The 14,905-nt window shown below is 44.3% G+C and overlaps 1 pseudogene; it reads right to left on the reverse strand.

The window, feature by feature from the left end:
• Nucleotides 1-14,056: 14,056 nt before the first annotated feature.
• Nucleotides 14,057-14,373, reverse strand: LOC147421219 (histone H4 variant TH091-like; annotated as a pseudogene).
• Nucleotides 14,374-14,905: the final 532 nt, after the last annotated feature.

The following is a 14,905-nucleotide window of genomic DNA, read 5'->3' on the forward strand; positions in this document are numbered from 1 at the left end:
AGCAAAAACAGCAGAAAAAGAGTGAAAATTTTGGCAAAATGGACAGCGCCATCGCATCCGGAACGGCCCAAAATCCCACTCTACAATGTCAAAGTGCTCAAATCCGACCCCGGATGAGCAGTTTAGGGCCAAAATAGGCTCCAAAATGAGCAAAAACACACCTGCGGCTGTTCCTCCTCTCTTCTCCACATTTTTTCTGCTCTTCTCTCTCTTTTTTCAGTTCCCACACTTAGATTTATTAGTTGGGCACCCGTGGCCTTTTAGATGACCTCAAACGGACCCGAACAGGCCAAAATCTGACCTCGCAGTGCATAGTTGTCACCTTTTGGCATCATCCTCACACCTGGCACTCAGTTTTTCCAAATAATGCATCCCGCAACCACGTGAAGTGGCCCCAAAAAGTGGTCCTCATGATGACCTTTCTGCATAAGTATCACAAGAAAACACCCACGTCGTGTCCATACTTCTCCGCGTGCAAGTATTGACCCCGTTCGACCTCCTGACGCCACTCAATGTCATCTGATGCACGTGCTTACCTCATGTCGTTGGCCCGCGGATAGCTTCCTTGAGAAGTTTTACGCGCTACCAACTCCTCCTTATTGTAGAAAAAACACACTGGTACTGGTAATATTGAAAATCGATGGACTATGTACACCCTGTCCTACCTGTACACACGTGGGCCCCGCGTAACCACCTGGCTATGGAAATTGGGTAATCCTTTATTCGATGCACCATGCATGTGTATGTACATATGTGCAATCTCTTGCTCAAAAAAACTCCTGACAGTGTCAATGGTGGCCTTCAATGTTTCGGAGATGAAGACCACGGAGGACTTGATGAAGTCACTTGACGACTTCTATGAGAAACCATCGGCATCCAATAAGGTATTTCTTATGAAGCGCTTGTTCAATCTAAAGATGGCAGAGAATGGTTCAATTGCAGAACACCTAAATGACACTAACACAAAATAAAGTCAACTTCGATCGGTGAAAATCAATTTCGATGACGAAGTGCGAGCTCTCCTTATACTATCATCTCTACGGGATAGTTGGGACAGCCTTGTGATGGCTGTAAGTAATTCTATCTCTGGTACAAATACTCTTAAGTTTGATGATGTTGTGGGTGTTCTCCTAAGCGAGGAAATACGAAGGAGAAGCACAAGAGAATCATCAAGTGCTGCATTGTCAGTGGAAACAAGAGGAAGGCCTAAGGAGAGGTTCAAAAGCCAAAAGGGTCGTGATCGCTCAAGACGGAGCAAGTCACGCACAAAGTCAGTTCTTGAATGTTGGAACTGCGGCAAGAAGGGCCACGTCAAGAAGGATTGCTGGTCCAAGAAGAAGAAGGAGACTGAGTTTCAAGACAACAAGCCAACATGGAGGCCAATGTGGCAGGTAAAGTAGAGCAAGATGCTCTAATTCTCTCATTAGACAATGTGTCTAATTCTTGGATAGTAGATTTCGGGGCTTCATTCCATGCGACACCACACAAGAAACATTTCCAAGATTACACCAAAGGTAATTTTGGGTATGTATACTTGGGAGATGATGAAGCTTGTGAGATTGTCGGCAAAGGTACAGTTTCTGTCAAAACTGCTAACGGAAATGAATGGAAGCTTAAAGATGTTAGGCATGTTCCTTCTCTTCGCAAAAATTTGATCTCTACAGGACAATTGGACGATGAAGGTCACAACATTGCATTCGGAAACAAACGGTGGAAGATCTCAAAGGGATCTTTGGTGGTTTCCAAGGGAGAAAAGGTCGGTACACTTTACTTGTGTACTGTTAGCACGCAACCTTCAGCTTGTGTAGCAACTACAGAAGTTGATAGTGCGGTGTGGCACTATCAACTTGGGCATATGAGTGCCAAAGGAATGCAAATCCTGCAAACAAAGAAGCTTCTACCAGGTTTGAAAGAAGTGGACTTAGAGTTCTGTGAAGATTGTGTTTATGGTAAACAGAAGAGGGTAAAATTTCAAAAATCAGGAAATAAAAGAAAAAATAAAAAACTTGAGTTGGTTCATTCTGATGTTTGGGGTCCTACAAGTACACCATCACTTGGTGGATCATTGTACTATGTAACATTCATAGACGATGCGACTAGAAAAACATGGGTTTAGGTCATGAAGAATAAATCCGATGTATTTTCCGTATTTCAAAGGTGGAAAGCCTTTGTGGAGAATAAAACAGGTACCAAGGTTAAATGCCTCAGATCCGACAATGGAGGTGAATATTGCAGCCAATCTTTTGAAAGTTTTTGTGCTAGTAATGGCATTCGGAGGCAAAGGACAACCCCAAGGACACCTCAACAAAATGGGATTTCGGAAAGGATGAACAGGACAATCATGGAGCGAGCACGAAGCGTGCGGCTACATGCAAGCCTACCGCTTGAGCTTTGGACGGAAGCTGTAAGTACGTCTGTGTACTTAATCAACCGGTCACCCTCAACAGCATTGGATGGGGGAGTTCCAGAAGAGGCATGGACAGGTAAACCGGTGAATTATGCATTTCTCAAAGTGTTTGGGTGTGAGGCTTTCATGCACATAGATAGAAGCCTAAGATCAAAGCTAGATGCAAAGTCCAAAAAGTGTTTCTTCATTGGCTATGGAGAAGGTGACTTTGGGTATCGCCTATGGAATCCCGAAGATGGTAAAATCTTAAGGAGTAGGGATGTAATTTTTAACGAACAAAATATGTACAAAGATTACTTGGAAATAAAACAAACAAAAGAAACAAGTTATGAGTACATGGAGCTTGAGGACGGTGAAGACTCAAGGACTACAAACGGTGACAATGTGCAACAACGTCAACCAAATGAGGAGCCTCAACCTATTCCCCGAAGATATACAAGAGCAAGTAGACCTCCAAAAAGGTTTGTTCCTTCCTTCAACCATCTCTTGATCTCAGATTTTGGAGAGCCGGAATCATACGAAGAAGCTATGCAACATGAATCCAATGAAGAATGGACGAAGAGAATGCAAGTGGAGATGGACTCACTACATCGCAACCAAACATGGGAGTTGGTTGAGTTGTCTAAAGGTAAGTAGGCACTTCAAAACAAATGGGTGTACAAGCTGAAGGAAGAAGAAGGTGGGAAGAAAAGGTACAAGTTTAGGCTTGTGGTAAAAGGCTTTTCCCAAAAGAAAGGTATTGACTTCCATGAAATATTTTCTCCTGTTGTAAAAATGAACTCAATTAGGCTTGTCTTAAGCCTTGTGGCTGCTCATGATTTAAATCTCGAGCAAATGGATGTAAATACGGCATTCCCTCACGGTGACTTAGAGGAGGAAATCTACATGCTTCAACCAAAGGGGTATGAAGTAAAAGGTAAGGAGAAAATGGTTTGCAGATTAAAGAAGAGCTTGTATGGTTTAAAGCAAGCATCAAAACAATGGTACTTGAAGTTTGATCGATGGATGTTGGATCATGGATTCACAAGATGCAACTCGGATCACTGCGTCTACACAAAGAATTTGGGAGATGGGAAATTCATCATCCTAATGTTGTATGTTGATGACATGGTGATTGCAAGTGCTAACATGCAGGACATCAAAGACCTAAAAGAGGAGCTGTCCAAATCTTTTTCAATGAAAGATTTAGGTGCTGCAAAGAGGATACTTGGTATGAAAATATCAACAGACAGGACGAAGAAGACAATGAAGATATCTCAAGAAGATTACATCAAGAAGGTACTAGAAAGGTTTGCAATGCAAAATGCAAAACCAGTTTCAACACCTTTGGCTGGTGATTTTAAACTAACAAAGAATATGTGTCCAAAGACACAAGAGGAGATAGCCGATATGTCTAAAGTTCCATATGTTGCAGCGGTAGGTTCTCTAATGTATGCTATGGTCTGGACAAGGCTAGACATTGCACATGGAGTGGGAGTTGTGAGTAGGTTCATGGACAACCCAGGTAAAGAGAATTGGCAAGCTGTGAATTGGATACTTAGGTATCTAAAAGGGACAACAAATGCTTTGTATTTTGGAGGAAGTGATATTTTTCTAGAAGGGTATGCTGATGTAGATATGGCAGGTGACAAAGATACTGGAAGGAGCACTATTGGCTATGTGTTCACGGTTGGAGGCACAGCAGTAAGCTGGGCTTCAAAGCTGCGGAAAGTGGTTTCACTTTCTACCACGGAAGCAGAGTATGTAGCAATGACAGAGGCAAGCAAAAGAAATTATATGGCTTCACAGATTCTTAGAAGAGCTTGGATTCAAACAAGACAATTGTGTCTTGTACAGTGATAGCCAAAGCGCTATCCATCTTGCGAAGAACTCAGCCTTTCATTCAAGGACAAAGCATATTGAGGTGAGATATCACTTCATACGCACTCTTTTGGAAGAGGGACAACTAAAGCTAGGAAAGGTGCATACAAGTAAAAATCCTGCAGACATGTTCACAAAGGTGGTCAACAAGGAGAAGTTGAGCTTTGCTCATCTTCAATCGGCATTCACGGATAAGAAGCCAGAATGGAAAGCAATCACAGGTTTGGTTTGGAGATCAGTCTCCAAGTGGGAGATTGTTAAGTATGGAGCCTGATTTACCCTTGTAATTTTCTGTGGTAAAAGCGCACATTCGTAAGGCCCCATTATGAGGAGAAGCCATCGTGCGTGAAGCAAAATCACTCACCAGAAACCAAAATTTTCACAGTCAAAAACCAAGGGCAACTTTAGGGGCCTTGGGGGTGGAAGCCCCCGATACTTTTTTTTTCGCCAGAATATTATGGCCGGCCGGCGGCCGGAAAGTGGTCGGAAAATAACTGGTCGGTTGGCCGGTGGCGGGTAGTCAATGGCCGATGGCCGTTGATCGAAAGTCAATGGCCGTGGCCGGTGGTCGGAAGTCAATGGCCGTTGGCCGGTGGCCGAATTCAAAAGCGGACTTGTCTTCTCAAGGGCGGCCACACATGGGCGGATTGGAGGGTCTGATTTGGACTTATTCGCACAAGGGCGGCTACACATGGCTGTCTCTCATAAGAGAGGGCAGCCCTTTTGGCCTATAAAAGGAGGCCATTTCTACACACATTTCATAGAGTGTGAAGTTGATGCAACAAGGTTGGTGTGAGGTGGTGAGAGTGAAGCAAGGCGGGAGCTTCATTAAGGGTATAATCCCTTTGTAAACTACTTCTTTTCTTGAAATATTAAAGCCATTGAGTGGCTGCTTTCCCGTGGACGTAGCCCACATTGGGTGAACCACGTATATCGTGTGTACTCTCTCTCTCTCTCTCTCTCTCTCTCTCTACTGTATAATCTCGTGTATGTAAATCTGTCTCTCTCCATTAAGTAATCTACTCAATTATCTATTTAGCTACGTCTTATTTCCTAGCGCCAAGACCCCTATTTATACTAGTGCTTGAGGAGGTTAAAACTTTCTAGGTTCTTCTTGAGGAGCTTAGAATCTTCTAGAACTTTCTTCATTCTTCTTCAACTTTTTAGAGCTTTCCAATATTGAATCAAAAGCTTTCTATATTTTGGTGATGTAGGCTCTTTGTCAATGCATGACAAAGCCATGGAAAGCCAAATAGGGTATATTTTTGTGTCACTTAGAAGTAGCACCACAAAGTCACCATGTTGCACATCAATCACGGGGTCAAATTCTGTCCTTGGTCTAACCACAAAGTAGTAAGATGGGCTTCAAAGCTGCAGAAAGTGGTTTCACTTTCTACCACGGAAGCAGAGTATGTAGCAATGACGGAGGCAAGCAAAAGAAATTATATGGCTTCACAAATTCTTAGAAGAGCTTGGATTCAAACAAGACAATTGTGTCTTGTACAGTGATAGTCAAAGCGCTATCCATCTTGCGAAGAGCTCAGCCTTTCATTCAAGGACAAAGCACATTAAGGTGAGATATCACTTCATACGCACTCTTTTGGAAGAGGGACAGCTAAAGCTAGGAAAGGTGCATACAAGTGAAAATCCTGCAGACATGTTCACAAAGGTGGTCAACAAGGAGAAGTTGAGCTTTGCTCATCTTCAATCGGCATTCAAGGATAAGAAGCCAGAATGGAAAGCAATCACAGGTTTGGTTTGGAGATCAGTCTCCAAGTGGGAGATTGTTAAGTATGGAGCCTGATTTACCCTTGTAATTTTCTGTGGTAAAAGCGCACATTCGTAAGGCCCCATTATGAGGAGAAGCCATCGTGCGTGAAGCAAAATCACTCACTGGAAACCAAAATTTTCACAGTCAAAAACCAAGGGCAACTTTAGGGGCCTTGGGGGCGGAAGCCCCCGAGACTTTTTTTTTCGCCGGAATATTATGGCCGGACGGCGGCCGGAAAGTGGTCGGAAAATAACTGGTCGGTTGGCCGGTGGCCGGTAGTCAATGGCCGATGGCCGTTGATCGAAAGTCAATGGCCGTGGCCGGTGGTCGGAAGTCAATGGCCGTTGGCCGGTGGCCGAATTCAAAAGCGGACTTGTCTTCTCAAGGGCGGCCACACATGGGCGGATTGGAGGGTCTGATTTGGACTTATTCGCACAAGGGCGGCTACACATGGCTGTCTCTCATAAGAGAGGGCAGCCCTTTTGGCCTATAAAAGGAGGCCATTTCTACACACATTTCATAGAGTGTGAAGTTGATGCAACACGGTTAGTGTGAGGTGGTGAGAGTGAAGCAAGGCGGGAGCTTCATTAAGGGTATAATCCCTTTGTAAACTACTTCTTTTCTTGAAGTATTAAAGCCATTGAGTGGCTGCTTTCCCGTGGACGTAGCCCACATTGGGTGAACCACGTATATCGTGTGTACTCTCTCTCTCTCTCTCTCTCTCTATCTCTATCTCTACTGTATAATCTCGTGTATGTAAATCTGTCTCTCTCCATTAAGTAATCTACTCAATTATCTATTTAGCTACGTCTTATTTCCTAGCGCCAAGACCCCTATTTATACTAGTGCTTGAGGAGGTTAAAACTTTCTAGGTTCTTCTTGAGGAGCTTAGAATCTTCTAGAACTTTCTTCATTCTTCTTCAACTTTTTAGAGCTTTCCAATATTGAATCAAAAGCTTTCTATATTTTGGTGATGTAGGCTCTTTGTCAATGCATGACAAAGCCATGGAAAGCCAAATAGGGTATATTTTTGTGTCACTTAGAAGTAGCACCACAAAGTCACCATGTTGCACATCAATCACGGGGTCAAATTCTGTCCTTGGTCTAACCACAAAGTAGTAAGATGGGCTTCAAAGCTGCAGAAAGTGGTTTCACTTTCTACCACGGAAGCAGAGTATGTAGCAATGACGGAGGCAAGCAAAAGAAATTATATGGCTTCACAAATTCTTAGAAGAGCTTGGATTCAAACAAGACAATTGTGTCTTGTACAGTGATAGTCAAAGCGCTATCCATCTTGCGAAGAGCTCAGCCTTTCATTCAAGGACAAAGCACATTAAGGTGAGATATCACTTCATACGCACTCTTTTGGAAGAGGGACAGCTAAAGCTAGGAAAGGTGCATACAAGTGAAAATCCTGCAGACATGTTCACAAAGGTGGTCAACAAGGAGAAGTTGAGCTTTGCTCATCTTCAATCGGCATTCAAGGATAAGAAGCCAGAATGGAAAGCAATCACAGGTTTGGTTTGGAGATCAGTCTCCAAGTGGGAGATTGTTAAGTATGGAGCCTGATTTACCCTTGTAATTTTCTGTGGTAAAAGCGCACATTCGTAAGGCCCCATTATGAGGAGAAGCCATCGTGCGTGAAGCAAAATCACTCACTGGAAACCAAAATTTTCACAGTCAAAAACCAAGGGCAACTTTAGGGGCCTTGGGGGCGGAAGCCCCCGAGACTTTTTTTTTCGCCGGAATATTATGGCCGGACGGCGGCCGGAAAGTGGTCGGAAAATAACTGGTCGGTTGGCCGGTGGCCGGTAGTCAATGGCCGATGGCCGTTGATCGAAAGTCAATGGCCGTGGCCGGTGGTCGGAAGTCAATGGCCGTTGGCCGGTGGCCGAATTCAAAAGCGGACTTGTCTTCTCAAGGGCGGCCACACATGGGCGGATTGGAGGGTCTAATTTGGACTTATTCGCACAAGGGCGGCTACACATGGCTGTCTCTCATAAGAGAGGGCAGCCCTTTTGGCCTATAAAAGGAGGCCATTTCTACACACATTTCATAGAGTGTGAAGTTGATGCAACACGGTTAGTGTGAGGTGGTGAGAGTGAAGCAAGGCGGGAGCTTCATTAAGGGTATAATCCCTTTGTAAACTACTTCTTTTCTTGAAGTATTAAAGCCATTGAGTGGCTGCTTTCCCGTGGACGTAGCCCACATTGGGTGAACCACGTATATCGTGTGTACTCTCTCTCTCTCTCTCTCTCTCTATCTCTATCTCTACTGTATAATCTCGTGTATGTAAATCTGTCTCTCTCCATTAAGTAATCTACTCAATTATCTATTTAGCTACGTCTTATTTCCTAGCGCCAAGACCCCTATTTATACTAGTGCTTGAGGAGGTTAAAACTTTCTAGGTTCTTCTTGAGGAGCTTAGAATCTTCTAGAACTTTCTTCATTCTTCTTCAACTTTTTAGAGCTTTCCAATATTGAATCAAAAGCTTTCTATATTTTGGTGATGTAGGCTCTTTGTCAATGCATGACAAAGCCATGGAAAGCCAAATAGGGTATATTTTTGTGTCACTTAGAAGTAGCACCACAAAGTCACCATGTTGCACATCAATCACGGGGTCAAATTCTGTCCTTGGTCTAACCACAAAGTAGTAAGCTGGGCTTCAAAGCTGCAGAAAGTGGTTTCACTTTCTACCACGGAAGCAGAGTATGTAGCAATGACGGAGGCAAGTAAAAGAAATTATATGGCTTCACAGATTCTTAGAAGAGCTTGGATTCAAACAAGACAATTGTGTCTTGTACAGTGATAGTCAAAGCGCTATCCATCTTGCGAAGAGCTCAGCCTTTCATTCAAGGACAAAGCACATTAAGGTGAGATATCACTTCATACGCACTCCTTTGGAAGAGGGACAGCTAAAGCTAGGAAAGGTGCATACAAGTGAAAATCCTGCAGACATGTTTACAAAGGTGGTCAACAAGGAGAAGTTGAGCTTTGCTCATCTTCAATCGGCATTCAAGGATAAGAAGCCAGAATGGAAAGCAATCACAGGTTTGGTTTGGAGATCAGTCTCCAAGTGGGAGATTGTTAAGTATGGAGCCTGATTTACCCTTGTAATTTTCTGTGGTAAAAGCGCACATTTGTAAGGCCCCCATTATGAGGAGAAGCCATCGTGTGTGAAGGAAAATCACTCACCGGAAACCAAAATTTTCACAGTCAAAAACCAAGGGCAACTTTAGGGGCCTTGGGGACGGAAACCCCCGAGACTTTTTTTTTCGCCGGAATATTATGGCCAGACGGCGGCCAGAAAGTGGTCGGAAAACAACCGGTCGTTTGGCTGGTGGCCGGTAGTCAATGGCCGATGGCCGGTGGTCGAAAGTCAATGGCCGGTGGCCGGTGGTCGGAAGTCAATGGCCGGTGGCCGGTGGCCGAATTCAATGGCCGGTGGCCGAATTCAAAAGCGGACTTGTCTTCTCAAGGGCGGCCACACATGGGCGGATTGGAGGGTCCGATTTGCACTTATTCGCACAAGGGCGGCTACACATGGCTGTCTCTCATAAGAGAGGGCAGCCCTTTTGGCCTATAAAAGGAGGCTATTTCTACACACATTTCATAGAGTGTGAAGTTGATGCAACAAGGTTAGTGTGAGGTGGTGAGAGTGAAGCAAGGCGGGAGCTTCATTAAGGGTATAATCCCTTTGTAAACTACTTCTTTTTTTGAAGTACTAAAGCCATTGAGTGGCTGCTTTCCTGTGGACGTAGCCCACATTGGGTGAACCACGTATATCGTGTGTACTCTCTCTCTCTCTCTCTCTACTCTATAATCTCGTGTATGTAAATCTGTCTCTCTCCATTAAGTAATCTACTCAATTATCTATTTATCTACGTCTTATTTCCTAGCACCAAGACCCCTATTTATACTAGTGCTTGAGGAGGTTTAAACTTTCTAGGTTCTTCTTGAGGAGGTTAGAATCTTCTAGAACTTTCTTCATTCTTCTTCAACTTTTTAGAGCTTTCCAATATTGAATCAAAAGATTTCTATATTTTGGTGATGTGGCTCTTTGTCAATGCCTGACAAAGCCATGGAAAGCCAAATAGGGTATATTTTTGTGTCAGTTGGGGGAAGTAGCACCACAAAGTCACCATGTTGCACATCAATCATGTGGTCAAATTCTTTCCTTGGTCTATCTCATTGAGGTCCACAAAAATGATCATTCAACTCTTCCAAGCCTAATAACCTCTCAGTCCCTTGTTGAAAATTTATCACATTACTTTGTAATTGATGATGTTTCTGCATTTTTGGCCAAAAATGTTCATGCAATAATGCTTTTGATCTGATTTATTTTCCAATCTCATCAATCACCTTATTCCAATAATTATCACAGGTCTATAGTACCTTGACACATATACCACCTCCTAAATTCTACCAAAACCTTATGTAATTCTTCAGTCCTAGAATCACTTCCTCATGGGCCTTAACATATTGCACCGTGGGTACCAAAGCAGGATTTCCTTGTGGTAACATTGGATTCCCTTCACTGTTTGTTCTCCAAAGATGAATACTTATACTCCAATCTAAACACCTACATGTGCCTTATATTGCACCAGTGGTGTTTGCTCTTGCATAAAGAACCTAATTAAATTGAAGTGGTTTGGAGTGACCAACAAGTATCTCCCTTCCATCACAGTATTTCTTGAAATCAGGAACCTTAGTGAGCAAGAATGGAGCTGGAGATGAAGATGAGGTAGTTCTTAGTGTATCCATCAAATGTGGCAAAGTATAAGTTTGTGGAGTCTTACCATACACTGATCGAACTTTACCGATCAAATAGAAAAACCGAGCAAAACTTTGTGTGTGTGTGTGTGTGTGTGTGTGTGCTGCAAACGTGTTAACAAAGAAATCTCTAACACCTTTGTAGCATCAATTTTTGTTAGTGGTGTACGTTTATTTGATGACTGCTTGCCAAGCCATAGTTCTACGATTCCCCTCCCAAAGGAACATCTTTTGAGAAAGGAACTCCAACTAAGGGTGTGCAACAAGCTCTTCTTGATACTCATGGTAAATCCCACTCCTCCATAATGGCATTTTAATATAAAAAAAGAAATAAGCTACTATTGTATTGAGCAAAGAGAGCGGTGATATCAAAAGACTATTTAGGGTACCTGTCACTTGTGCTTTCTCCTTTGACATGTGTTCGAAGAAACAACGAATGCTCCCTACCCTTTGATATATCCTTCACTAGCAAATGTAGACTTTAAAGCACTGACTACATCATATATCAAGCCCCAAACTCTCGCATGTGGAATGAGCCTTCATAGTGGCACATGATGATACTCGAGGCAACTAAAAACTCTAGTTTTGGACAATATATCCTCCCCTTTCTCCATATGTATATGAGCTATCATCCCCATCAACAACACTTGGTCACATTTTTAGTCTTGTTTCAAAGGGATCTATCTGAAATGAGGCTTTAATTGGTGTTTCCTCCTATTTTAACTCATATAGAGACCCTAAACCTATATCTTTACTATCATTTCCATCTTGAATCTCTGTCTCTGCGACCAAACTAGCCCGTTGTGTGATCAAACTAACATGCTCACTCCACATAGGCAAATAATTTGATGCATTCTCACCACATCTTCTTGAATAACCTTTAGATAAATATAGCTTGGTAGGTAAAATGTAATATATAATTAAGTTGTGCATATTTTGCATGAGATAGACACATGTCAATGTTATCAAATTGAGTGATTGTAATGATGCAATTACAAAAAGACAATTAAATATGATCTCTAGATGCTATCTTGTTTTATACTTGAAACACACCGCATAAGTACACACCGTGTTTACACAGTATGCATAATAGTGTATGGGATGAGAGCGCAAAGGATTCCTAATGAGGATCAAGATAGGAGGAGCATCCCCCTCATCCCCCATTTGGTGCCCAAAACCTTACTACACCAATGTGACATGCTTTCGAACATTGTGAGCAAAGAACACATGATGAGAGGAGGTGTGGAATGAAGCCCTCTCGTTTGGCGCTCGATTTACCGTATCCCACCAATGCAGGATGCATAAAGGTACTTTGGTTGACACAATCAGATACTAAAAGCTAGCACCATAGAAATTCTGCATGCTTAATGACGGTGGTTCTTGAAACCTTATCGCACCAATGCGACAAGCATAACGGCACATTGGTTGGCACAATCAGATATTGATGTAGCTGCGATTATTGGGTTTCTCGTTGCACTTAGGGCTGGCCAGTAGCGAGCTTTTGCAGTGAGCTACACACATGTTGACTAGCAAGGTGGAGAAGACAAGTGCCGTTATCATCATCATCACAATCGTCTCTCTCTCTCTCTCTCTCTCTCTCTCTCTCTCTCTCTCTCTCTCTCTCTCTCTCTCTCTCTCCCCCTCCCCACCCAGTTTGTGTGTGCTAGCTAGCTTGTTTCTCTCAACAGATGAGGCAAGATTGGTGAACGTAAGCTTCACTTGCTTGACTTACGTTATCTATAAAAGAGGCATGCCATTGCAACAAATTATGAAAATTTCAGCACTCGGTAGGTCTCTTGGGATTGATCCTACGACGTTAAAAAACATCCTCCCTCTCTCTCTCTCTCTCTCTCTCTCTCTCTCTCTCTCTCTCTCTCTCTCTCTCTCTCTCTCTCTCTCTCTCTCTCTCTCTCTCTCTCTCTCTCTCTCTCTCTCTCTCTCAAATAGAGACACACAGTGACATGCACGCACATATGAGAGCTTTATTTACGCGGACAATTTGGGGATGGATTCGAGGCATAATCAAAATTATGCAAAGCACCCTGGTGAACAGAGGATCACGAGGCATCGAGATTTCTCAGAGGATGAGCTTCGTACAACTCCTTGCTATAGTTTCTCCCATTTTCTCTGAGAGTAAGTCTCTAGGCCTCCTTCCGAGCGTTCGAAAACTGCAGACGAACCAAGAAACAGGAAGAGAAGAGTAGCAGTAGAGGTATAACAGCTTGTGAAGCCCCTCCACTCGCTCGCTCGCTCTTTAGGCCTCGTATTTGTCGACCATTCAAGGGCTAAGGCAAAGCGAGAAACTTGCAGGGGCCAAAATTATAGAGTATGAGTGTGGAAGTCGAGGGAGGAGCCATCACCAGTATTGCTATACTACTGAAGCTTATTCGACATGGCCTCGAAAAGCCCTGGTTTCGTTCTATCCCCCCCCCCCCTCCCCCCTCCCTCCTCCTCTATCCCAATCTCTCTCACCATGCTCTCGTGAAGAGGTTCGAAGGATCACTCTCTGCTCTCGAACCCTTGCGTAGTGGTCCTGAGCTGACGGTGATCATGAGTTGCAGATGACAAATGGCATATGGTGATCAGAATTTGCAGCTATCGACACGCACTGGGGGGGCAGGTTGAGGCGCAGGGGTTCGATGTGTGAAGCAATGCGCACGGCCCGATAAGCTAGTTACAAGAGTTGTGGCCTGCGCACATGCACTGTCACGGCTGGTCACCACACGCAGTTTTTTCCACCGGCAAGTTTAGGCTTCATTGCGCACATGCTGCAATAGTAGCTTGACGGCGGCTGTTCCATCGGCCTGCCCCACCGATCATCAGGCAGCACACATGCTAGGAACTGCCTGCTGAAAGCGCACGAGCTATGCTCTGGACACTACGTGCAGTCGCGTGTTGGTTGTAGCTGGGAATGGTCCGAGTTCTTTGGAGGAGTTCTGAGATGCCTGCATGAGTGGTCCCATGCCGGCGTCGAGCTGAGATGAAGTCTCTCTCTCTCTCTCTCTCTCTCTCTCTCTAAAGGAACTGGAGACAGCCACAAGATATTATATTCCATTCAAAAGAGATATATACAATGCCTGTCAATGCACTCGAGGATTCTGATTGTGCTCTGACATCATTGACCCCTAAACCACAGAAGGATGAACCTCAATCATGAAACCCTAATAATGAGAAAAAGGAAAACCCTCATTCTAAGGGTTAACAATTGTCTGAAAGGAGAAGGACCATCCCCATGAGCAGGCGACACTACAAGAAGGTGGACGCAAAGCCTAGCCCCCGAACCCATAGAGAGTTCTGCCTTGGCGCTTCAAGGCATACACCACATCCATGGCAGTAACAGTCTTATGGCGGGCATGTGCTGATGACGTTTTCGAGGAAGATCTTGAGCATGCCACGAGTCTCTTCGTAAATGAGGCCACTGATGCGCTTCATGCCACCTCTGCGAGCAAGGCACCGGATGGCAGGCTTGGTGGTACCCTGGATATTGTCACGCAGGACCTTGCGATGGCGCTTAGCCCCTCCTTTGCCGAGCCCCTTGCCACCCTTGTCGGGTCCCGACATGGCGTCTTCTTCCGCTGCTTCTGAACTGACGAGTCAAATACCCTATACCACAAGAATGCGACTCTCTCTCTCTCTCTCTCTCTCTCTCTCTCTCTCTCTCTCTCTCTCTCTCTCTCTCTCTCTCTCTCTCTCTCTCTCTCACGTTTTCACAGTCCCCCCCTGGGCGAGGGGTAGCCCTGTGGGGGGGGGGGGGTTAGCATCAAGCTTCGCCCTCTGCTCCAAGTCGAGCAAGACCTACAGTGGGGATCTGCTCCCAAGTCAAAAAAGCTACATTTTTGGTTCCTGTTCGGCCTGACAAGGTGTGCAGTACAAGCTGCGTTTCTGGCTCGAACTTCAACAAATACAAAGTTCTCTGCCGACCTGTCGACTTCAGTGCTGCCGAACTGGCAACTGCCACACTGCCAACCTGCCAACCTGTCGACTTCAACGCTGCGACAGTAGATCTGGTGCCTCGCACTGCAACGAAATATTTGAGTAGTGGTTCTGGATCTGGTTCACACTGCCGAGACCTGCCGATCTGTTTGACTTCAAG

Source organism: Adiantum capillus-veneris, chromosome 28, assembly GCF_014529385.1.
Source record: "Adiantum capillus-veneris isolate H3 chromosome 28, ASM1452938v2, whole genome shotgun sequence".
NCBI classification, from domain to species: Eukaryota; Viridiplantae; Streptophyta; class Polypodiopsida; order Polypodiales; family Pteridaceae; genus Adiantum; species Adiantum capillus-veneris.